At 49.4% G+C, this 22275-nt stretch overlaps 1 protein-coding gene across 4 annotated transcripts in view; it reads right to left on the bottom strand.

Moving 5' to 3' along the window:
• PMS1 (PMS1 homolog 1, mismatch repair system component) overlaps nucleotides 1-22275 on the bottom strand; it is a 929444-nt gene that overhangs the window by 755131 nt on the left and 152038 nt on the right. The gene's annotated exons all lie outside the window — the stretch shown is intronic.

The following is a 22275-nucleotide window of genomic DNA, read 5'->3' as shown; positions in this document are numbered from 1 at the left end:
CGCTAATGCAAGTCTATGCAGGAAAAAACGCAACCGGCGGCAAAAAAAAATCGGTTGCGTTTTTTCAGCAAAGCGCTGTATTGTGCCGCACAGCCAAAACCGGATGTGTGAAAGCAGCCTAAGGCCTGCGACACACATCCGTGCCGCCGGCACGTGTTTGTCATTTTTTTACACGTACCGGCGGCACGGAGACACGTTAAGCAATGCTACCCTATTGTAGCAGGCACACACACGTAAAACCACACGGAACGTGTGTCCGTGTGCGTTTGTACGTGTGTGCATTTTTCTAAACGCTGACATGTCAGTGTTTTCTCCCGCAGCACGGGTGTCACACGGCCCGCACCCATACCACATGGGTGTAGTGTGGATGCGGTCCCGTGTGACACGTGTCGGAGAAACACACCTGTCAGTGGAAAAAAAAACCAAACATTTACTCATCTTCTTCAGCCCTCCTGTCTCTGCCGCTGCTGCCGACCGTCGCTCAATAATCTCATAGAATATTCACTTCACTGCCTGGCAGCAGCAGCAGCGGGGAGACGGGAGGGCTGGAGACCGAAGATCAGCACCACGGACGGCAGCGCGGAAAGCAGGAAGGACCACGTGAGTATGTTAATTACCGGTTCTACGTGTGCTATCGCGGATAGCACACGTAGAACACACGTGTCCCGCACGTACCAGAGACACGTACTTACCTGCACGCAACACGCAGGGGAAATACGTGTCTCTCGGCACGTGCGTGATTTTCACGTGAATGTGGCAGAGGCCTAAGGCTGCTTTCACACATCAGTTTTTTGGCATTAGGCACAATCCGGCTTGTTATATAATAATTGTCCTAGTATACAGCACACACTTCAAACCATGAGGATACTACCAAAACCAACCTCTTATACTTGGGTTGGACACGAAGTGACAACGCACTCAATTAAGAGAAAAATAGAAAAGCTTTATTTCAATAATTTCTAGCAAATAATTAAAAACAGGAAAACACCCAAGCGGGACATGTGATCCCAGGACAAAAACAGATAGAGTTAATTTACAATCATAATATTCACAAGGAATTAGTGCGATTTATAAACAATCCATTGGTTAAATAGCCGTATAACAAAAAATGCTAGAATATCACCTTATTTATAATTGACAAACAATCCTTGGTCCATATAATTTATTAATCTCATATTGGCATAAGGGATCATTATATAACAAGTGGGATCCATCCCCACATAAATGATTTTTACATAGTATTCCAGAATTGATTACCTTGCAACATAACTACTTACATAATCACCAGTTTTATCTGTTCTGCTATTCCATCATGTACCGCACCACTGTCAGTTGCGCAGGCGCATTACATTACACCCGTGGCTCCGCCACCCCCGCACGTTACATTACACCCGCGCATTACATTAAACCTACGGCTCCGCCACCCCCACACATTACATTACATCCGCGGCTCCGCCACCCCGGCACATTAGATTACACCCACGGCTCCACCACCCTCGCACATTACATTACACCCGCGGCTCCGCCATCCCCGCACATTACACCCACGGCTCCGCCACCCCCGCACATTACATCCGTGGCTCCGCCGCCCCGCACATTACATTACACCCGCGGCTCCGCCATCCCCGCACATTACACCCGCGGCTACGCCGCCACCCACGCACATTCCATTACACCCAAGGCTCCGTCACCCCCCGCACATTACATTACACCCGTGCTCCGCCCCCCGCACATGCACATTACATTACACCCGCACTCCGCCACCCCCGCACATTACATTGCACCCGCGGCTCCACTTCATACTCCCGCACATTACATTACACCCGCGCTCCGCCCCCCGTACATTACATTACACCCGCGCTCTGCCCCCCGCACATTATATTACACCCGCGGCTCTGCCACGCCCGAACATTACGTTACACACGCAGCTCCATTCATACTCCCGCACATTACATTACATTACATCCGCATCTCCGCCACCCCTGCACATTACATTACACCCGTGGCTCCGCCACCCCTGCACATTACATTACACCCGTGGCTCCGCCACCCCCGCACATTGTATTACACCTGCGCTCTGCCACCCCCCGCATATTACATTACACTCGCAGCTCCGCCACCCCTGCACATTACATTACACCCACACTCCACCCCCGCACATTACATTGTGCTCGCGGCTCCACTTCATACTCCCGCACATTAAATTACACCCGCGACTCTGCCCCCCGCACAGTACATTACACCCGTGGCTTTGCCCCCCCCGCACATTACATTGCACCCGTGGCTCCGCCACCCTTGAACATTGCGTTACAGACGCGCTCCGCCACCCTCCCATATTACATTACATCCGCGGATCTGCCACCCCGCACATTACATTATACCCGCGGCTCCCCCGCCACCCCCGCACATTACATTACACCTGTGGCTCCACTTTATACTCCCACAAAGCAGAGTCCTGCAGACACAGAGCAGAGTCCCCTGTAGCAGTAGCTTCTGATCATGTGACTGATCACATAACAAAGACATCACACAAGTCCTGTAAGCACATGGTTGCATCTAGATTGGAGTGGATTTTTGAGGATCTCCCTGCAGCCTCCATTCTAGACAGTTCAGTGCTGTATGAGTGTGTGTGCGCATGTGTGTGCTGAGTGTATAGCAGAGCTATGTGCGCCTGTCTGTGTCTGTGCGCGCCTCTGTGTCTGTGCCTGTGTGTTAGAGCGGAGTGTATAGCAGGGCGGTGTGTGTTAGAGAAAGAGAAATATATATATATATATATATATATATATATACTAGAAGGTGGCCCGATTCTACGCATCGGGTATTCTAGAATTTACGTATTGTGTAGTTCATGTATGATTTTTGTTATATATATAGATGTTGTTGTGTGTACTTACCAAGTGTTTGTGTAGGGCGCTGTACATGTTCTGGGTGTGGCGGGGGGTGAGAGAGGTGTTGTATGTGTGTTGCGTTGTTTGTGGAGCGCTGTGTGTCTGTAGCGTTGTGTGTGTGTGTGTGTTGCGCGGTTTGTGTGTGTGTGGTGTGTTTTCGGGGGAGGTATGTTTTGTGCAATGTGTGTGTTGTGCGGTATGTACGTATATTTATGTATGCCGCGGTGTTTGTGTGTTGGGTGTTGTGTGTGTGCAGCGTTGTCTGTGTGTGTGGGTGTCTGTGTAGGGTGGTGTTTGTGGTTCCCAGTGCGCGCGCGCGCGTGTGTGTGTGTGTGTGTGTGTGTGTGTGTGTGTGTGTGTGTGTGTGTGCGTGTGTGTGTGTTGGGGGGAGGTGTGCACCTCCCATCGTGCTCCATCCCCCATGCTGCGCACCCCCCATCGTGCTCCATCCCCCATGCTGCGCACTCCCCATCGTGCTCCATCCGCCATGCTGCGCACTCCCAAACGTGCTCCATCCGCCATGCTGCGCACTCCCAAACGTGGTCCATCCGCCATGCTGCGCACTCCCAAACGTGCTCCATCCGCCATACTGCGCACTCCCCATCGTGCTGCACCCGCCATGCTGCGCACTCCCAAACGTGCTCCATCCGCCATGCTGCACACTCCCAAACGTGCTCCATCCGCCATGCTGCGCACCTCCCATCGTGCTCCATCCGCCATACTGCGCACTCCCAAACATGCTCCATCCGCCATACTGCGCACTCCCCATCGTGCACCATCCCCCATGCTGCGCACTCCCCATCGTGCTCCATCCGCCATGCTGCGCACCCCCCATCGTGCTCCATCCGCCATGCTGCACCAGCATCAGCCTCTCTGCCCGCAGCATCAGCCTCTCTGCCCGCAGCATCAGCCTCTCTCCTCCCAGCATCAGCCACTCTCCTCCCAGCATCAGCCACTCTCCTCCCAGCATCAGCCACTCTCCTCCCAGCATCAGCCACTCTCCTCCCAGCATCAGCCACTCTCCTCCCAGCATCAGCCACTCTCCTCCCAGCCTACCCCAGCCTCAGCCTCCCCCAGCATCAGCCTCTCTTCTCTCAGCCTCCCCCTCCCAGCCTTCCCCAGGATCAGCCTCTCTCCTCCCAGCCTCCTCCAGCACGACGTGCTCCTCTGCCGACACAGATCCGATCGCACACACACACACCCGATCGCATACACTCACGCACACCCGATCGCATACACTCACGCACACCCGATCGCATACACTCACGCACACCCGATCGCATACACTCACACACACATTGACGATATTGCACATACGCGCTCACACTCACAACATCCGGAGATACCACATGCTTCTGGCCATGTGATAAGCCGGCAGGCAGGTCCTGGAAGTTCACTGCACAGTATCGCCGCCGAGAACCAAGCGATATCCCAGGATGTTGTGAGTGTGTGGATGCGATGTGATGTGTGTGTGATGTGTGTGTGAGAGTGAGTGTGATCTGATGTGTGTGTGTGTGAGTGTATGTTCCGCCGCTGCAGGACCTTGATGCGCTGGTAACTATGCTACCATGGTTACCAGCGTATCCCGTCCCCCGCTCGCACGGGAGCCCACACCAGCATACGGCGGCAACCCCAGCAATGCGAGGGTATGTGTCGGCTGGGTTGGCGGCGTACGCTGATGTGGGCTCCCGGGGGTACAGTACTCACCTGGGAGTTGTGGCTCCGTGTCGGTCGGTTCGGGGAATGCGTGCGGGGGGCGGGGCCAGAGCGAGCGTGCATTGCGTGAGGGGGGCGGGGCGTGGGCGAGTTGTCTGGGCAAGCGGCCAATCCATGTGGGGGGGCGGGGCCATGGCGAGCCCAGCGGCCAATCAGCTTTGTGTCACCGTAAGGACACAATTTTGGAGCAAGACAGACAGAGACAGACAGACAGACAGACAGATAGACAGAATAAGGCAATTATATATATACTAGAAGGTGGCCCGATTCTACGCATCGGGTATTCTAGAATTTACGTATTGTGTAGTTCATGTATGATTTTTGTTATATATATATATATATATATATATATATATATATATATATAGATGTTGTTGTGTGTAGTTACCAAGTGTTTGTGTAGGGCGCTGTACATGTTCTGGGTGTTGTCTGGGTGTGATGGGGGGTGAGAGCGGTGTTGTTTGTGTGTTGCGTTGTTTGTGGAGCGCTGTGTGTCTGTAGCGTTGTGTGTGTGTTGCGCAGTTTGTGTGTGTGTGGTGTGTTTTGGGGGGAGGTATGTTTTGTGCAATGTGCGTGTTGTGCGGTATGTGCGTATATTTGTGTGTGCAGCGTTGTCTGTGTGTGTGTGGGTGTCTGTGTAGGGCAGTTGTTTGTGGTTCCCAGTGTGTGTGTGTGGTGTGTTGTGCAGTGCGCGCGTGTGTGTGTGTGTGTTGGGGGGAGGTGTGCACTTCCCATCGTGCTCCATCCCCCATGCAGCGCACTCCCCATCGTGCTCCATCCCGTATGCTGCGCACCCCCCATCGTGCTCCATCTCCCATCCTGCGCACTCCCAAACGTGCTCCATCCGCCATGCTGCGCACTCCCAAACGTGCTCCATCCGCCATGCTGCGCACTCCCCATTGTGCTCCATCCGCCATGCTGCGCACTCCCAAACGTGGTCCATCCGCCATGCTGCGCACTCCCAAACGTGCTCCATCCGCCATACTCCGCACTCCCCATCGTGCTGCATCCTCCATGCTGCGCACTCCCAAACGTGCTCCATCCGCCATACTCCGCACTCCCCATCGTGCTGCATCCCCCATGCTGCGCACTCCCAAACGTGCTCCATCCGCCATGCTGCGCATTTCCAAACGTGCTCCATCCGCCATGCTGCGCACTCCCAAACGTGCTCCATCCGCCATGCTGCGCACTCCCAAACGTGCTCCATCCGCCATGCTGCGCACTCCCAAACGTGCTCCATCCGCCATGCTGCGCACTCCCAAACGTGCTCCATCCGCCATGCTGCGCACTCCCAAAGGTGCTCCATCCGCCATGCTGCGCCAGCATCAGCCTCTCTACCTGCAGCATCAGCCTCTCTCCTCCCAGCATCAGCCTCTCTGTCCCCAGCATCAGCCTCTCTGTCTCCAGCATCAGCCTCTCTGTCCCCAGCATCAGCCTCTCTGTCGCCAGCATCAGCCTCTCTGTCCTCAGCATCAGCCTCTCTGTCCCCAGCATCAGCCTCTCTGTCCCCAGCATCAGCCTCTCTGTCCCCAGCATCAGCCTCTCTGTCCCCAGCATCAGCCTCTCTGTCCCCAGCATCAGCCTCTCTGTCCCCAGCATCAGCTTCTCTGTCCCCAGCATCAGCCTCTCTGTCCCCAGCATCAGCCTCTCTGTCCCCAGCATCAGCCTCTCTGTCCCCAGCATCAGCCTCTCTGTCCCCAGCATCAGCCTCTCTGTCCCCAGCATCAGCCTCTCGCAGCATCAGCCTCTCTGTCCCCAGCATCAGCTTCTCTGTCCCCAGCATCAGCCTCTCTGTCCTCAGCATCAGCTTCTCTGTCCCCAGCATCAGCCTCTCCGTTTCCAGCATCAGCCTCCCCATCCCAGCCTTCCCCAGGATCAGCCTCTGTCCTCTCAGCCTCCTCCAGCACGCCGTGCTCCTCTGCCGACACTCACACACCCGATCGCATACACTCACACACACCCGATCGCATACACTCACACACACCCGATCGCATACACTCACACACACCCGATCGCATACACTCACACACACCGACACACCCCCACCCGATCGCATACACTCACACCCACCCGATCACATACACTCACACACAAAGACACACACACTGACGATATTGCACATACGCGCTGATACTCACAACATCCGGGGATATCACATGCTTCTGGCCATGTGATCCCCCGGCAGGTCCTGGAAGCTCACAACAGCACATAATCGCCGCCGAGAAGCAAGCGATATCCCAGGATGTTGTGAGTATGTGGATGCGATGTGATGTGTGAGGTGTGTGTGAGTGTGATCTGATTTGTGTGTGTATGTGTGTGTGTGTGTGCTGTTATGTGTGTGTATGTTCCGCAGCTGCAGGACCTTGATGTGTGGATGCGATGTGATGTGTGTGTGAGGTATGTGTGAGAGTGAGTGTGAGCCGGTGTACACTGGTAACTATGATACACATCGGGTAACCAAGGGACCTTAGTTACCCGATGTGTATAATGGTTACCAGCTTTCACGGCCTCCGTCAAGATCCCAGCATCGCAAGGTTATGTCTGGCGCTGCCGGGATCCTGACGGAGCCGGTGTAGAAGCAAGCGATATCCCAGCATGTTGTGATGTGTGAGGTGTGTGTGAGAGTGAGTGTGAGAGTGAGTGTGATCTGATGTGTGTGTGTACTCACCTGGGAATCGGAGCTCCGTGTCAGTTGGGCCAGAGCGAGCGTGCATTGCGTGAGGGGGGCGGGGCCTGCAGAGAGCCGGGGCGAGAGGCCAATCCGTGTGGGGGGGCGGGGCCATGGCGAGCCCAGCGGCCAATCAGCTTTGTGTCACCGTAAGGACACAATTTCGGAGCATGACAGACAGACAGACAGACAGACAGAATAAGGCAATTATATATATATATATATATATATATATACACACACATATATATATATATATATATATATATATATATATATATATATATTACACACACACACACACCCTTTAACACATTTAATTAGCCCCCAAAAAATTCTGTGGACAATCAGCTTACAAGAGACATAGTGTAGACACTCACTGCACACAGGGGAGACACCACATAGTGAACACAGCTCAAGAAACACAACGCCAGATACCAATATACAGCACACAACAAGAAAGAGACAGTGCACAGGGGTGAAAGAGGTCAATGACGCAACACATACAGTATATAAATACAGATCTTCATTTCACCTCACTGCCGATGCAATAGCATCGGGCCTATTTCTAGTGAGATCAATAATCATGTTAGTCCAAATTCTATTCCAGAAACCACCCAGGCAAAAGCTGTTTAATTTATAGCTATAATAAGGAATACTTTAACTCAAAAGGATTTATTCTATATTTACCCATGAATGAAATCGAATCACCTGACCATATGTCCCGCCACTCCTGACGCCGTTTTACCTCGCTTCTTCAAAAGGGGCGTGTCAGGGTGGGGAGATGTTCGGGTTCATATACTGGATGTTCAGCCAATGACGGCGGAGGATTGAACAAGCCTAATATACGCCCCCATCACATGACTTCTGTATTGACGGCGCATGTGATTATCTCCGCCTACTTCCACATACTGGAACTTCCGTGATAGCGCACGCTGGACCGCAAGCGTGAAACGCTTCAGGTCACATGATGTGCGCACCATGAAGTTCAAAGCGCTGAGACCAACACATGCGCACTGCCAAAGGGCTGGATACCCCTGCATCAAACAGGAATTATTATACCATATAGCGTCCACATATAATGGGTTTCAAACATGCCAATGTATATATTTCTCAAAAGGGAACATTAGTTCAATGCAATTTATATCTCATACATGTTGTTTATACATATTTTATAAAAATCACATTCATATTTATAAAAATACTTTAGATGTGTTTTATATAAACACCCGCTTAATAGCAGAATTGAAAACATGGTTAAGTGCTATAATCAACTACATATAAATAATGTCAATCGGCTAATAACGTACTGTCATATCAAGATACCCATCATATTTTATATAGTTGAACATTACTCCACTGATATTCCAACACTTGTACATATGCGAATCATGTTGTATTGATTTTTGCAATTGATGACTGAATCATATTTGAGAGGGACTATGAGGATGGAACAATCCCCAAAAATGTTTTGGATTTGGTTAAGAAACTCCAGCCACGTCTGCCTACTCTGTATCTGATCCCAAAAATACATAAAGATCCTAAAGCTGGTGTCACACATAACGACGACGACAACGACGTCGCTGCTACGTCACCATTTTCTGTGACGTTGCAGCGACGTCCCGTCGCTGTCGCTGTGTGTGACATCCAGCAACGACCTGGCCCCTGCTGTGAGGTCGCCGGTCGTTGCTGAATGTCCAGCTTCATTTTTTGGTCGTCACTCTCCCGCTGTGACACACACATCGCTGTGTGTGACAGCGAGAGAGCGACGAAATGAAGCGAGCAGGAGCCGGCACTGGCAGCTGCGGTAAGCTGTAACCAGCGTAAACATCGGGTAACCAAGGGAAGACCTTTCCCTAGTTACCCGATGTTTACGCTGGTTACCGGCCTCCGCTCTTGCTGCCAGTGCCGGCTCCTGCACTGTGACATGTGGCTGCAGTATGCATCGGGTAATTAACCCTATGTATACTGTAGCAAGGAGAGCAAGGAGCCAGCGCTAAGCAGTGTGCGCGACTCCCTGCTCTCTGCACTGTGACATGTAGCTGCAGCACACATCGGGTTAATTAACCCGATGTGTACTGTACCTAGGAGAGCAAGGAGCCAGCGCTAAGCGCGGCTCCCTGCTCTCTGCACATGTAGCACAGCGACGTTATGATCGCTGCTTCTGCTGTGTTTGACAGCTAAGCAGCGATCATAACAGCGACTTACAAGGTCGCTGTTACGTCACCGAAAATGGTGACGTAACAGCGACGTCGTTGTCGCTGTCGCTTAGTGTGACACCAGCTTTAAGATCCCCCCAGGAAGACCAATAATTTCAGGTAATGGCAGCTAATGTGAGTTAATCTCTGTCACCATTGACCATTTCCTTAAACCTATAGTAGCAACTTTACCGTCATTTATCAAGGACACCACTTCGGCTTTACAAATAATTAACCACATTCATGTGGAAAGGGAAATGATCATGGTGACAGCAGATGTAGAGTCACTATATACGTCTATAAGACATGTGGATGGACTACGGGCTGTAAGATGGTTCCTGCAGACAAGCAGTGTTGACGCATCCATTTCTGAGCTCCTTATGACTGTCATGAACAGCCGGGGGAGTCACTCAGATATCCCGCAGCTGTTCACGGATTTGTCAAGAACGCAACTACTCTCTAGCGCCCCCTTAGTGTCAGGTCAATTTCGGAACTGCCGGACAATAAGTAAATGAGGTTGCTGAGCTAATAATGACAAATATTGGAGGTCTCACAGCAAGGGTAAATGTATATATCACTGATTCCCGCTAATGGAATATATATATACCTCGGTACCTTTAATGATAGCACACCAATAATTCTACACCACAATAATTCTGCTGCCATCACCGAAACTTGGTACAGGAAGTTCGGACACCCATTACAGATAGCATAAGGCCCTTCGGGTTTTGGATTCATAAGTATAGAGCATGAGGAAAGAAACTATTAAATTTTATATATTTAATCCGAAAATAGGCAGTGTTTATAAAAATATAAAAGAATTTACAAGAGGGAACAATACAAGTACAGTATACAATTACATAAAAATAAAAAGGGAATAAAAATGAAAGATTACTACACCTGGTCACGGATTATGGCTCAGATATAGGGGGAGAGGCAGCCCCTTGGAAATGGACAATCCTATACACAGAATGTATATCCTCTGGCATTAACACAGAGTGTACTAAGACACTTGCTTTTATTAACCTCTGTCCGACCCGCAGCCCCCACTTCTGCTGACATCATGTAAGGGAGGGGGTTTTCCCCTCTTCCAAAACTATGGAATCCTCATGGTCCTTATATCTCCGTGTGGGAGCATCCCACGTGGACGATATTACCGTCGCATTTTATTTTAGGATTTTAGCAGAAGATGGATACCACACAAGGGGGATCTGGCATGTTCTGGGGGGCAGATATCAATTTGTGGCTCTTCCGTATGTCCTCCGATTAAGCTTAAATATGTGAGATGTGCGTTATGGAATTTCGAGATCAGCGGTATGCCCGCCATATCTGGGGGACATATGTATCTCAATATATAATACTTCCCCAGCGGAGACAATATGGCTGCCCTAGCCTTTTGATCAGCAAAGCTATATTCCTGCAGGAAACTTGTACTCCGCCCCTGTGTATACAGATTGTAGTCGGAGCGTCTCTGGCTACGCAGGGGGTCTTTGAAGAGCTGGGAAGAGGTGTTGTAAGATAATTGAAAGGTACCTGTTACATCTCCTGACAAGGGAATCGTTTCCTGGCTGTTCATTTGGTAGGGCTCTGGAGGGAGGGGGGAATCACCCCTGATCCAGAGACCATGAAAACATATCTGCTTATTATATTTTCATGACACCTCCCCCTTCTTGACTGCGCTATGGAGGCAGGACCTCTCGGTACTCCTCCAGGCGCAGCTTCGCAGTCTCCCCTCGCCGGGATAACCCGTCAGCGTTGCCATGCTTGCTGCCTTTCTTGTGACGAACGGCGAAGTCGTACTGCTGGTGAGCGAGGCTCTAACACAGCAAACTCCCGTTGTTCCCGGACACGGTGTGTAGCCAGCTGAGGGGGTGAGGGGGTTGTGGTCTGTCACCACAGTGAAGGAGCGCCCACACAAGTAGGGCTGCAGACGCTGCAGGGCCCACAAAATTGCCAGGCATTTTTTTTCTCCATAGTGGAGTAGGCCACTTCCCTCGGCAGGAGCTTCTGGCTTAGGTACAACACGGGATGCTCCTGGCCTCCCGGATCGACCTGGCTGAGCACAGCACCAAGGCCAAACTCACTAGCGTCGGTCTGCACCAAAAACTGCTGCGTGAAGTCGACTGCTTGGAGTATAGGGGCACTGGTGAGCGTGGTCTTTAACCCTCGAAAGGCCACCTCGCAGTCGTTTGTCCAGTCAACTGCATGGGGAAGCCTCGTTCTGGTAAGGTCTGTCAGTGGCTTTGCAAGGCTACTATAGTTTGGTACGAACCGCCTATAGTACCCTGCGGTGCCCAAGAAGGACATCACCTGCTTCTTGGTCCTGGGGGTGGGCCAGGATGCGATGGCGTTTACTTTCTCAGGCTCTGGCTTGAGAGTGCCCCCGCCTACCCGGTGCCCCAGATAGTGGACCTTGCTCATGGCCAGCTGGCACTTCCCTGGCTTGATGTTCAAGCCTACTTGATGGATGCGCCCGAGCACCTGTCGTAGATGCCCGAGGTCATCCTCCCAGGTTGGACTGAAGACGGCAATGTCATCCAGGTAAGCCACGGCGTACCCATCCAGTCCCTCAAGCAGGTGATTGACCATCCGCTGGAAAGTAGCAGGAGCATTTTTCATGCCGAAGTGCATGACGGTGGACTCAAAGCCCAAAGGGTGTGATAAAGGCTGATCTCTCCTGAGCCTCAGGGCTCAGGGGAATCTGCCAGTATCCCCGACTCAAGTCCATGATGGACAGGTACTTCGATCCGGCTAGCCGATCAAGCAAATCATAGATGCGCGGCATGGGGTGCGCATCAGTGACTGTTATGGCGTTGAGCCCCCTGTAGTCCACACAGAACCGGTAGTCCTTCTTTGGCACTAGGACTACCGGGGAGGCCCACGCACTCTTGGACCTCTGGATCACCCCCAGTGTCAGCATCTCGTCGATCTACTGGCGCATGACATCCTGTACTTCGGTGGGGGGTGATCCCCGGTGTCCACATGGTGGACTGCTAACTCTGTCCTTCCGGGCATGTTGGTGAACACGCCCAGGAAGGTTTGCAGTACCTCCCACAGCTGGGACCGCTGACTGCTGGACAGCAGGTCACTTACCCTTGCATCCTCTATGGACCCACTCGCCTTGGACTGGGCGAGCAAGTCCAGGAGGGGGTCTTCCTCCCCATCTTTAGGCAGGTTGAAGACTGGTAGAGCGCAGGCCTCACGTTCTTGATACGCCTTCATCATATTGACGTGGAAGGCCTTCCGCCTGCCCCAGGCATGGTCGAGGGTGACCACGTAGGTGACTGGGTTGAGCTGCTGGTGTATGACATATGGGCCCTCCCAGGCTGCCTGAAGCTTATCTTTTGGCACTAGGACCAGGATCCACACCTTCTGACCTACCTGGTAGGTCCGCTGCCGGGCATTTTGGTCGTACCTTCGCCTCTGGTCAGCCTGGGCCTGCGCCATGTTGTCATGCACCAGCTGCGACAAGGCCTGCATTTTGTCACGGAGCCGCATGACATACTCCACAACAGACACCTCTGGGGGGTTCAGTTCCTCTTCCCAGGATTCCCTTACCAGACCGAGGGGTCCCCGGACTCGTCTGCCATACAGGAGCTCAAAGGGGGAGAATCCCGTTGAGGCCTGTGGGACCTCTCAGTAAGCAAATAGCAGGTGTGGGAGGTACCACTGCCAGTCCCGTCCCTGAGACTCAATTTGCATTTTCTTCTGAGTGCCATTAAATCGTTCGCACAAACCGTTGGTCTGTGGGTGATACGCACTGGACACCAGATGCTGCACTGGACACCAGATGCTGCACTGGACACCAGATGCTGCACCAGACACCAGATGCTGCATCTGCATTTTCTTACAGAGGGCCTCCATTAAACGGGACATTAACTGAGTCCCCTGGTCGGTAAGCATCTCCCTGGGAAATCCTACTCTGGAGCAGATGGCCAAGAGGGCATCTACCACCTTGTCGGCCCTAATGGAGGACAGAGCCACTGAACCGGATACCGGGTAGCATAGTCTACCACAGTAAGGACAAAACGTTTTCCAGAGCTGCTGGGGACGGCCAGAAGCCCAACGATGTCCACAGCGATCCTCTGGAAAGGTTTGTCTATCACTGGCAGAGGGATCAGGGGAGCTTTGGGAGCAGGCCCCGACTTCCCCACTCTCTGACACGTGATACAGGAGCGGCAGTAGTTGGCAACATCTGTCCCGATCTTGGGCCAATAGAAATAGTGAGACAGCCAGGCCTTGGTCTTGCTGACCCCCAAGTGTCCAGAGAGGGGGATCTCATGGGCCACCCGCAACAACTCATCCTTAAAGCAGTAGGGCACAACCAGCTGTCTTTCATTCAGCCCCTCCTGTTGGGAGTTACAGGGAACAGTCTCCCAGTACAACCTCCCCTGGTCCCAGAATACCCTCTCCTTATTGGTCGCGGAGACGGGCTTCTCCGCAAGGTCCCTCAACGTCTCTAGGCTGACATCTGAGTGCAGAGTCGCCTGGAACTCCTGGCTGGAGGCAGCAAAAAGTGACGTTAGGGTCCCAACCTGGCTGGAACCCTCTGTGACCCCCTAGGAGTCTGCACCTGGTTCTGTTATCCCCCTGTGTGGAGAGGGGCCAGAAGGCAGCGCGCTACCTGCCTTCTGGGCACTCTGACTGCGGGTGACAGCGCCGATGGAGGCTGTCTCCCCGGGGGGTAACAACTCTTCCCCATCAGCCTGACCGGCTCTGGGTGCTACTTGCTCCTGATCCCGTAGTACCTTAGGAGCAGTGCCAATCCTGGGGCAGCTACCACCGGCCGTGTCACCGTCCGCTGTGACACTGGTCAGCTGCATTTGACCACCTTCCTCGTGGTTCTCATGTCTGCCTACATCTGTCAACACAGACACTTACTACCTTGGGGACAGCCTCAGCCACGTCATCCGCAGCGTGGCATGGCTGAGTTCAACTGTACAAACCTTTACTTTATTACCATGCACAACATTTGTAATCACGTTCTGGATATACACATTCGGGTCACATGACTTAACAGCGCTTGCATCACATGACTTAACAACAACATTTGCATCACATGACTTATTGGATTGGAGAGGGTCATCAGGGACAAATTGTGTAACCAATCGTCCCAGATCAGTCCCCAACAAAACATTTGCTGGTAGTTGTTCGGACACCCCCACTTCCCTCCACCCTCTCCCAGCACCCCAGTCGAGGGAAACCCGGGCCATTGGGAAAGATTGGCGAACACCCCCAACCCCAGTGACAGTCAGGAGTTTTCCCGGGATAAAGTTTTCAGGAGGCACCAGTTCGGGCGGATCAGGGTTCGGTGTCCTTAAGCCCCACAGTGAGGGTGCCGCCCACGGTGACAGAGTGTAGGTTGTCACAGGCCCTACCACTCGCCTTCCCCACCAAAAAAACAGCTGCACTAGGCCCTTGGGCCTTGGATGTGGGGTTCCTCTTCTGCCTCTCTGGGCAAGAGGAGCTGAGGTGTCCATGCTGGTTGCAGGAAAAACACCTGCGTGGGTCAGAGGTGGGTCGGGCACTAGCAGATGGGACAGAACCTCCAGGAGGTCAGCTGGCAGGGGTGGTAGTAGTCATCTTACCCCCTTTCCAGCTGGCAGTGGAAGGCTTCCGCATCCCCAATGCACGGTTGACCTCATAGGTGTCAGCAATCTGTACTGTTGTATTTGCATCCTTTGGTTCCCGGTCCATCACGAACAGTCGCACGTCCGCAGGACCCAGGTGTTGGAATTGGTCCTTTACCATCAGGTCTGTTATCTGCTCACCAGTGGTGGCGGACAGTCCTTGGGCCCATTGGTTAAAGATGGTCCGGAGCCCATCCACAACGTCTCTGTTGCTGTCGTGTGGTCCACGCTGGAGGGTCCGGAACTTTTTGCGGTACAGTCAGCTGATACTTCCGTATTAGGGCCTGCTTTATGGCCTCATAGTCTCCACTCTGCTCTTGAGGGAGACTGGCAAACGCATCCAGGACCTTGCCTCGCAGCCCTGGGGTTAAGTATTGTGCCCATTGTGCTGAAAGCATACTGGTACTGTATGCAAGTCTTTTCAAATCCCCTCAGAAAGGTGTCCAAATCCCCGTCCTTTTCAATCACAGGAAAGTGCTCCGATTGGGGCTTAAAGCTGCTGGCATTATTGGACTCACCGTTCAGTAAGGAAGGTGTCTGCTGCCGGTCTTGGAGGACCTTCAACTCATGGTCTCTCTGGGCTTGACGCTCGGCTCTCTCAGCCTCTCGCTCGGCTCTCAGCCTCTCGCTCGGCTCTCTCAGCCTCTCGCTCGGCTCTCTCAGCCTCTCGCTCGGCTCTCTCAGCCTCTCGCTCGGCTCTCTCAGCCTCTCGCTCGGCTCTCTCAGCCTCTCGCTCGGCTCTCTCAGCCTCGGTCTGGCGCTCAGCTCTCTCAGCCTCGGCCTGGCGCTCAGCTCTCTCAGCCTCTCGCTCAGCCTGGCGCTCAGCAAACTCACGCTCTGCTTGGCGTTCTTGAAGCACAAACTGTAGCCGTGCTCGAGAGTCACATTCTCCCATTTGCTGTAGAATCATCGGCAAGGAAGAGTCCCTTTCACTCCGGGAGCTGGGGTTGCTGCCAGACCCCTCTGAATCCGACAGTTCTGCGGACCGTCCTGGAGCTAGGTCCGTGGGAAAGTCTCCAGGTGCTTCGCTGGTCCCATGCTCTTGGGCCACATCGTGCTGGTCTTTCAGATCATCCTCCACCAAGGCACAGATTAGCATCTCTTTGGTCTTGTTGGACCCATCGAGGCCTTGCTCCTCACACATTTGGATCAGATAAGCTTTCTCATGCTTCTTATAAGCAGCTGCCATTCTAGCAGTCACTTGTCAAATAAAAGATAGGATAGAAAAACAAGAGAGGTGAGGGGATAACTGCTACATGTACAGTATTGTTCCAGGTATATTTAAACACCGAGTTTGATCCTCAAAACGTTTGCAACTTTTTAGCGAAAGGGATGATTGCTCAAACCAGATCACTAATTTTCTATATCCCACCGCTGCCACCAATTTGTCATGAACAGCCGGGGGAGTCACTCACATATCCCGCAGCTGTTCACAGATTTGTCAAGAACATGACTACTCTCTAGCGCCCCCTTAGTGTCAGGTCAATTTTGGAACTGCCGGACAATAAGTAAATGAGGCTACTGAGCTAATAATGTCAAATATTGGAGGTCTCACAGCAAGGGTAAATGTATATATCACAGATTCCCGCTAATGGAATATATATTTACACCGGTACCCTTAATGATAGCACCTCAATAATTCTACAGCACAATAATTCTGCTGCCACCACCGAAGCTTGGTACAGGAAGTTTGGACACCCATTACATATAGCATAAGGCCCTTCGGGTTTTGGATTTATAAATATAGAGCATGAGGAAAGAAACTATTACAATTTATATATTTAATCCGAAAATAGGCAGTGTTTATAAAAATATACAAGAATTTACAAGAGGGAACAATACAAGTACAGTATACAATTACATAAAAATAAAAGTGAACAAAAATGAAAGATTACTACACCTGTTCACGGATTATGGCTCAGATATAGGGGAAGAGGCAGCCCCTTGGAAATGGACAATCCTATACACAGAATGTATATCCTCTGGCATTGACACAGAGTGTACTAAGACACTGGCTTTTTTAACCTCTGTCTGACCCGTAGCCCTTACTTCTACTGACATTATGTAAGGGAGGGGGGTTTTCCCCTCTTCCAAAATTATGGAATCCTCATGGTCCATATATCTCCGTGTGGGAGCATCCCACGCGGACGATATTGCCGTCATATTTTATTTTAGGATTTTAGCAGAAGGTGGATACCACACAAGGGGGATCTGGCATGTTCTGGGGGGCAGATATCAATTTGTGGCTCTTCCGTATGTCCTACGATTAAGCTTAAATATGTGAGATGTGCGTTATGGAATTTCAAGATCAGTGGTATACCCACCATATCTGCGGGACATATGTATCTCGCAATATTAATAATTCCCCAACAGAGACAATACGGCTGCCCTGGCCTTTTGATCAGCAAAGCTATATTCCTGCAGGAAACTTGTACTTTGCCCCTGTGTATACAGATTGTAGTCGGAGAGTCTCTGGCTACGCAGGGGGTGTTTGAAGAGCTGGGAAAAGGTGTTGTAAGATAATTGAAAGGTACCTGTTACATCTCCTGACAAGGAAATAGTTTCCTGGCTGTTAATTTGGTAGGGCTCTGGAGGGAGGGGCTCTTCAGTGGGAGGGAGTGCCCAAAGCCCCCGGTAACCAAGGACGCCAGGCAAACCCCACCTACTTTTGTGAGATGCTGAGTAGATGGAGAGGTGAAATAGCCGTGCAGCACGCACAACCAGAGAGCAGGACACCGTGATATATAAACAACCCATATGTGCACATATCCTGATACCCAAAATTATTTCCATAACTGTACCAATTCATAAGAAAGTGGATAATATCCTTATATTAGACATCAACCAAAATTAAACAGTAAAATTTAAATAAGGATTCACATCCAGTCCTCTTAAAGCGGCAGTGCATCAGTTCATGTTTTGATGAGAGGTGAGGATTTTCTTTCATTTTGGTCCATATTTATATAAAATTAGGTCCTAGAACGGCAAGAGATGTAAATTTAGAAACAAAAAGGGGTTCAACAATAGCACATTGATCAATTATAAAATAAAAGAAAAAAGAAAAAGAAGAACGGTGCAATATGAACCAAAAGTACACAGAGGATTTATAGAAAGGGAGCAGAATTGAATGCCTCATTTAGGCCCTTCGGGGTCACTGTGTCTAGCATTATGATCCATTTCATCTCCCGCTGGGCCAAGAGTTTTTTTTATATCCCCCCTCATACCATAATGAACCACATCAATTCCCTTTACTTTGAATGACTTAGGATTGCATCCATGAAAATATCTTAAAGTGGCGGGGGAATGGTCTTCAATTCAGCCACATTAGTCTCCGTCACTGCTGCCCCAATGTCTCTCACATGCTCTCTTACCCTGAGCTCCTTTGATGTCTTGCCAATGTAAATTTTATTGCAACCACAGGTAGCATGATAGACGACATTCATGGTGGTGCAGGAAATGTTTTCCTTGATTTGGAAATTTCTAGTCCCACCACTGGCTTGGAACTAAGAGCAGTGAAAGACATTAGGGCAGGAGACACAGCGACCACATGGAAAGCAACCCTAGACGGGGCCCAAAGAGCCAAACAGATTCACAACTCTAGGAGGTATATAGTGGCTCTTGACTAAATAATCTTTAAGATTCTTGCACCGTCTTGCAGTCATAAGAGGTACTGGAGGTAGACATGATTTCAATGAAGGGTCAGATTGTAGGACTGACCAAAACTTAGTCAAGATCCCCCCTCATCTCCTGCTATTTCACATTATTTCACATTATAAGTGGAAATAAAACGAATATTTTGAGAAGACCCTTTCCCATCCCTTCCCCCGTGTAAAAGTTCATTCTGGACACTGATCTGGCTCTCTGATAGGCCTTTTTTAGACAACGTCCACTGTAACCACGATTTTTGAATCTCATTATCAAATATTGTGCCCGATGTTCAAATCGATTGTCCTGGGAGCAGATTCGTCTCACTGTGAGATACTGGCCAACTGGGATGGCGCGTACAGTGGAGCTGGTATGGGCAGAAGTAGCATGTAATAATGCATTCACAGATATTGGCTTCCTATAAACATCTGTTTCTAGTGAACCAACCTCATCTGGCGGCAATGTCCAAAAATTCAACTCCACGGTCGCTATAGTTATACGTCAACTTGATGTTTAAGTCATTGGCATTGAGCTGATCCATGAAAACCTCGAGTTGGGAGATGTTACCCTGCCAGATGATCAACAGATCATCTATGTATCTCACCCACCTAGAAACCATGGGGGCAGCCCATGCACCTCCGTCAACAAACAAACCCCTCTCTCAGTAACCGAGAAAGAGGTTTGCGTACGAAGTAGCACAGCTGCGCCCATGGTATATTTATATACTTAATAAAGTTGTTATTTTTATAATTAACCTATGATTGCTCCTGTCTTTCTCTTATTGTCTCTAAGTCTATTACGGAGTGGCATATAATATGATACGAGATGTGCACTGGTCAATTATTTATAGGTCTTATAATTCCCAGTGGGGTAATTTAAAAACCACATTAGAGAAAACATTGGAAGGTCTTATTGACGAACCCCATTCTAAGGAATTATATAACACCTAAATCATCAATAGTGGCAAGACGTTCTTTGCAGGATATTCTTGTGCACAGCCACTATGAGGCTAATCAAAAGACCAAGAGGGGAGGTGTGCTCAACTCTCAATGGCTTTTACCAGTGTGGAAAGTGTAAGGCATGCGGTAATTGTGTGAAAACAAAAATTTTCAAAAACCATGATGGAACACGCACATTTAGTATTTGGAAAATACTGAATTGTGCGTCAAGTGGGGTAATTTATCAGGCTGACTGCCCCTATGCCAAAAAATACATTGGTCTAACCACACGGGAATTTAAAGTAAGAGCCCTAGAACATCTAAAAGACATCAGTAATGCACAATAGAAGATCTGACCGTATTAAAAACCATACCAAGGCATTTCAAGAGGTACCACACCTGTAACCAAACTGTTTAAAATTTCGGGTTATTGACCAAATATGCCTTGGACCGAGAGGAGGTGACCTTGGTCAGGCATTGGCCAAATTGGAATGTAGATGGATCTACAGGCTGGGGTCGTTAGTCCCACAGGGACTGAATGAAAACAGTGGCTTTGGTGCCTTTTTATGATGGGCCTTAAACTGTCTAGTGTTCTGAGATATGTATATTGTCAATTTGAGGTTTGTTTATGGGTGGGTATGGTTTTAGTCGGCTTGTTTTTAACATTTTTTTTTTGCTGTTCCAGATGTTCAATTAACGAGTCAGCATTTAATGACTGAGTCATATATAATAATGGACCTACGTTTTTTTCTCTACAATCAATAAGAGCTGAACCGGGATACTTTTGTGATAATTTTTGAAAAAGGAAGATTCAGTCATCTACATGTCATCAATTGCAAAAATCAATATAACATGATTTGCATATGTACAAGTGTTGGAATATCGGTGGAGTAATGTTCAACTATATAAAATATGATGGGTATCTTGATATGACAGTACGTTATTAGCCGATTGACATAATTTATATGTAGTTGATTACAACACTTAACCATGTTTTCAATTCTGGTATTAGCCCCTTCAGCCCCAAGCCTATTTTGACCCTAAAGACCTGGACATTATATGTAGTTGATTACAGCACTTAACCATGTTTTCAATTCTGGTATTAGCCCCTTCAGCCCCAAGCCTATTTTGACCCTAAAGACCTGGACATTTTTTGCAATTTTGACCAGTGTCACTTTATGAGGTTATAACTCTGGAACACTTCAACTGATCCCGGTGATTCTGAGACTGTTTTCTCGTGTCATATTGGGCTTCATGTTAGTGGCAAATTTAGGCCGATATTTTTTGCGTTTCTTTGTGAAAAAAATGGAAATTTCGCGAAAATTTTGTAACTTTCAAACTTTAAATTTTTATGTTCTAAAACCAACGAGACATATGACACAAAATAATTAATGAATAACATTTCCCACATGTCTACTTTACATCAGAACAATTTTGGGAAAAAAAAAATGTAAGGAAGTTATAGGGGTTCAAAGTTTATGAGCAATTTCTCATTTTTACAACAAAATTTACAAAGCTACTTTTTTTTAGGGACCACATCACATTTGAAGCGATTTTGAAAGGTCTACATGACACAAAACACCCAAAAGTGAAACCATTCCAAAAACTGGACCCCTCAGGCTACTCAAAACCACATTCAAGAAGGTTATTAACCCTTCAGGTGCTTCACAGTAACCAAAGTAATGTGGAAGGAAAAAAATGAACATTTTACTTTTTGCAACAAAAATGTTAATTTAGCCTCAAATATTGCATATTCACAAGGGTAGCAGGATTAAATGAACCCCCAAAATTTGTTGGGCAATTTCTTCTGAGCACGCAGATACCTCATATGTGGCAAAAAACACTGTTTGGGCGCACGGCAGGACTCGGAAGGGAAGGAGCGTCATTTGACTTTTTGAACAGAAAATTAGCTGGAATCGTTAGCCGCACCATGTTGCGTTCGGAGAGCCCCTGAGGTGCCGAAACAGTGGAGCTCCCCCACGTGACCCCATTTTGGAAACTAGACCCCTCATGGAATTTATCTAGATGTTTATTGAGCACTTTAAACCTCTGGGGGCTTCACAAAAATTAATAGAGTTGAGCCGTGAAAATACATTTTTTTTTTTTTACCACAAAATTGTTACTTCAACCAGGTAGCTTTTTTTTCACAAGGGTATCAGGAAAAATTGCACCATAAAATGTATTGTGCAATTTCTCCTGAGTAAAACAGACACCTCATATGTTGTGGAAATCAAATGTTTGGGCGCACAGCAGCAGAATGCAAGGAGCGTCATTTGACGTTTCAAACGCAAAATTGACTGGGATAATTAGCGTATTCCATGTTGTGTTTTGGAGACCCCCTGAAGTGCCGAAACAGTGGAGCCCCAACACGTGACCCCATTTTGGAAACTAGACCCCCATGGCATCGAAAAAAAATAGGGCGCACGCACAAATGTTCTGCAAAAAAGGGGGAGGGGACTAGGTGGCATGGAAAAAAGAAGTCCTGTCCAAAGTCGAGTACGACTGCAGGACGATTGCTGATCAGGTACCTAATTGTTCAAGTTTTGTTTTGTTTTGTTTTTTTTATTTGGGGTGCACAAAAAAAAGCAAAAA

The sequence above is a fragment of the Anomaloglossus baeobatrachus genome, chromosome 7 (genome assembly GCF_048569485.1).
Source record: "Anomaloglossus baeobatrachus isolate aAnoBae1 chromosome 7, aAnoBae1.hap1, whole genome shotgun sequence".
Lineage (NCBI taxonomy): Eukaryota > Metazoa > Chordata > Amphibia > Anura > Aromobatidae > Anomaloglossus > Anomaloglossus baeobatrachus.
This window is presented reverse-complemented; position numbering and strand designations above follow the sequence as displayed.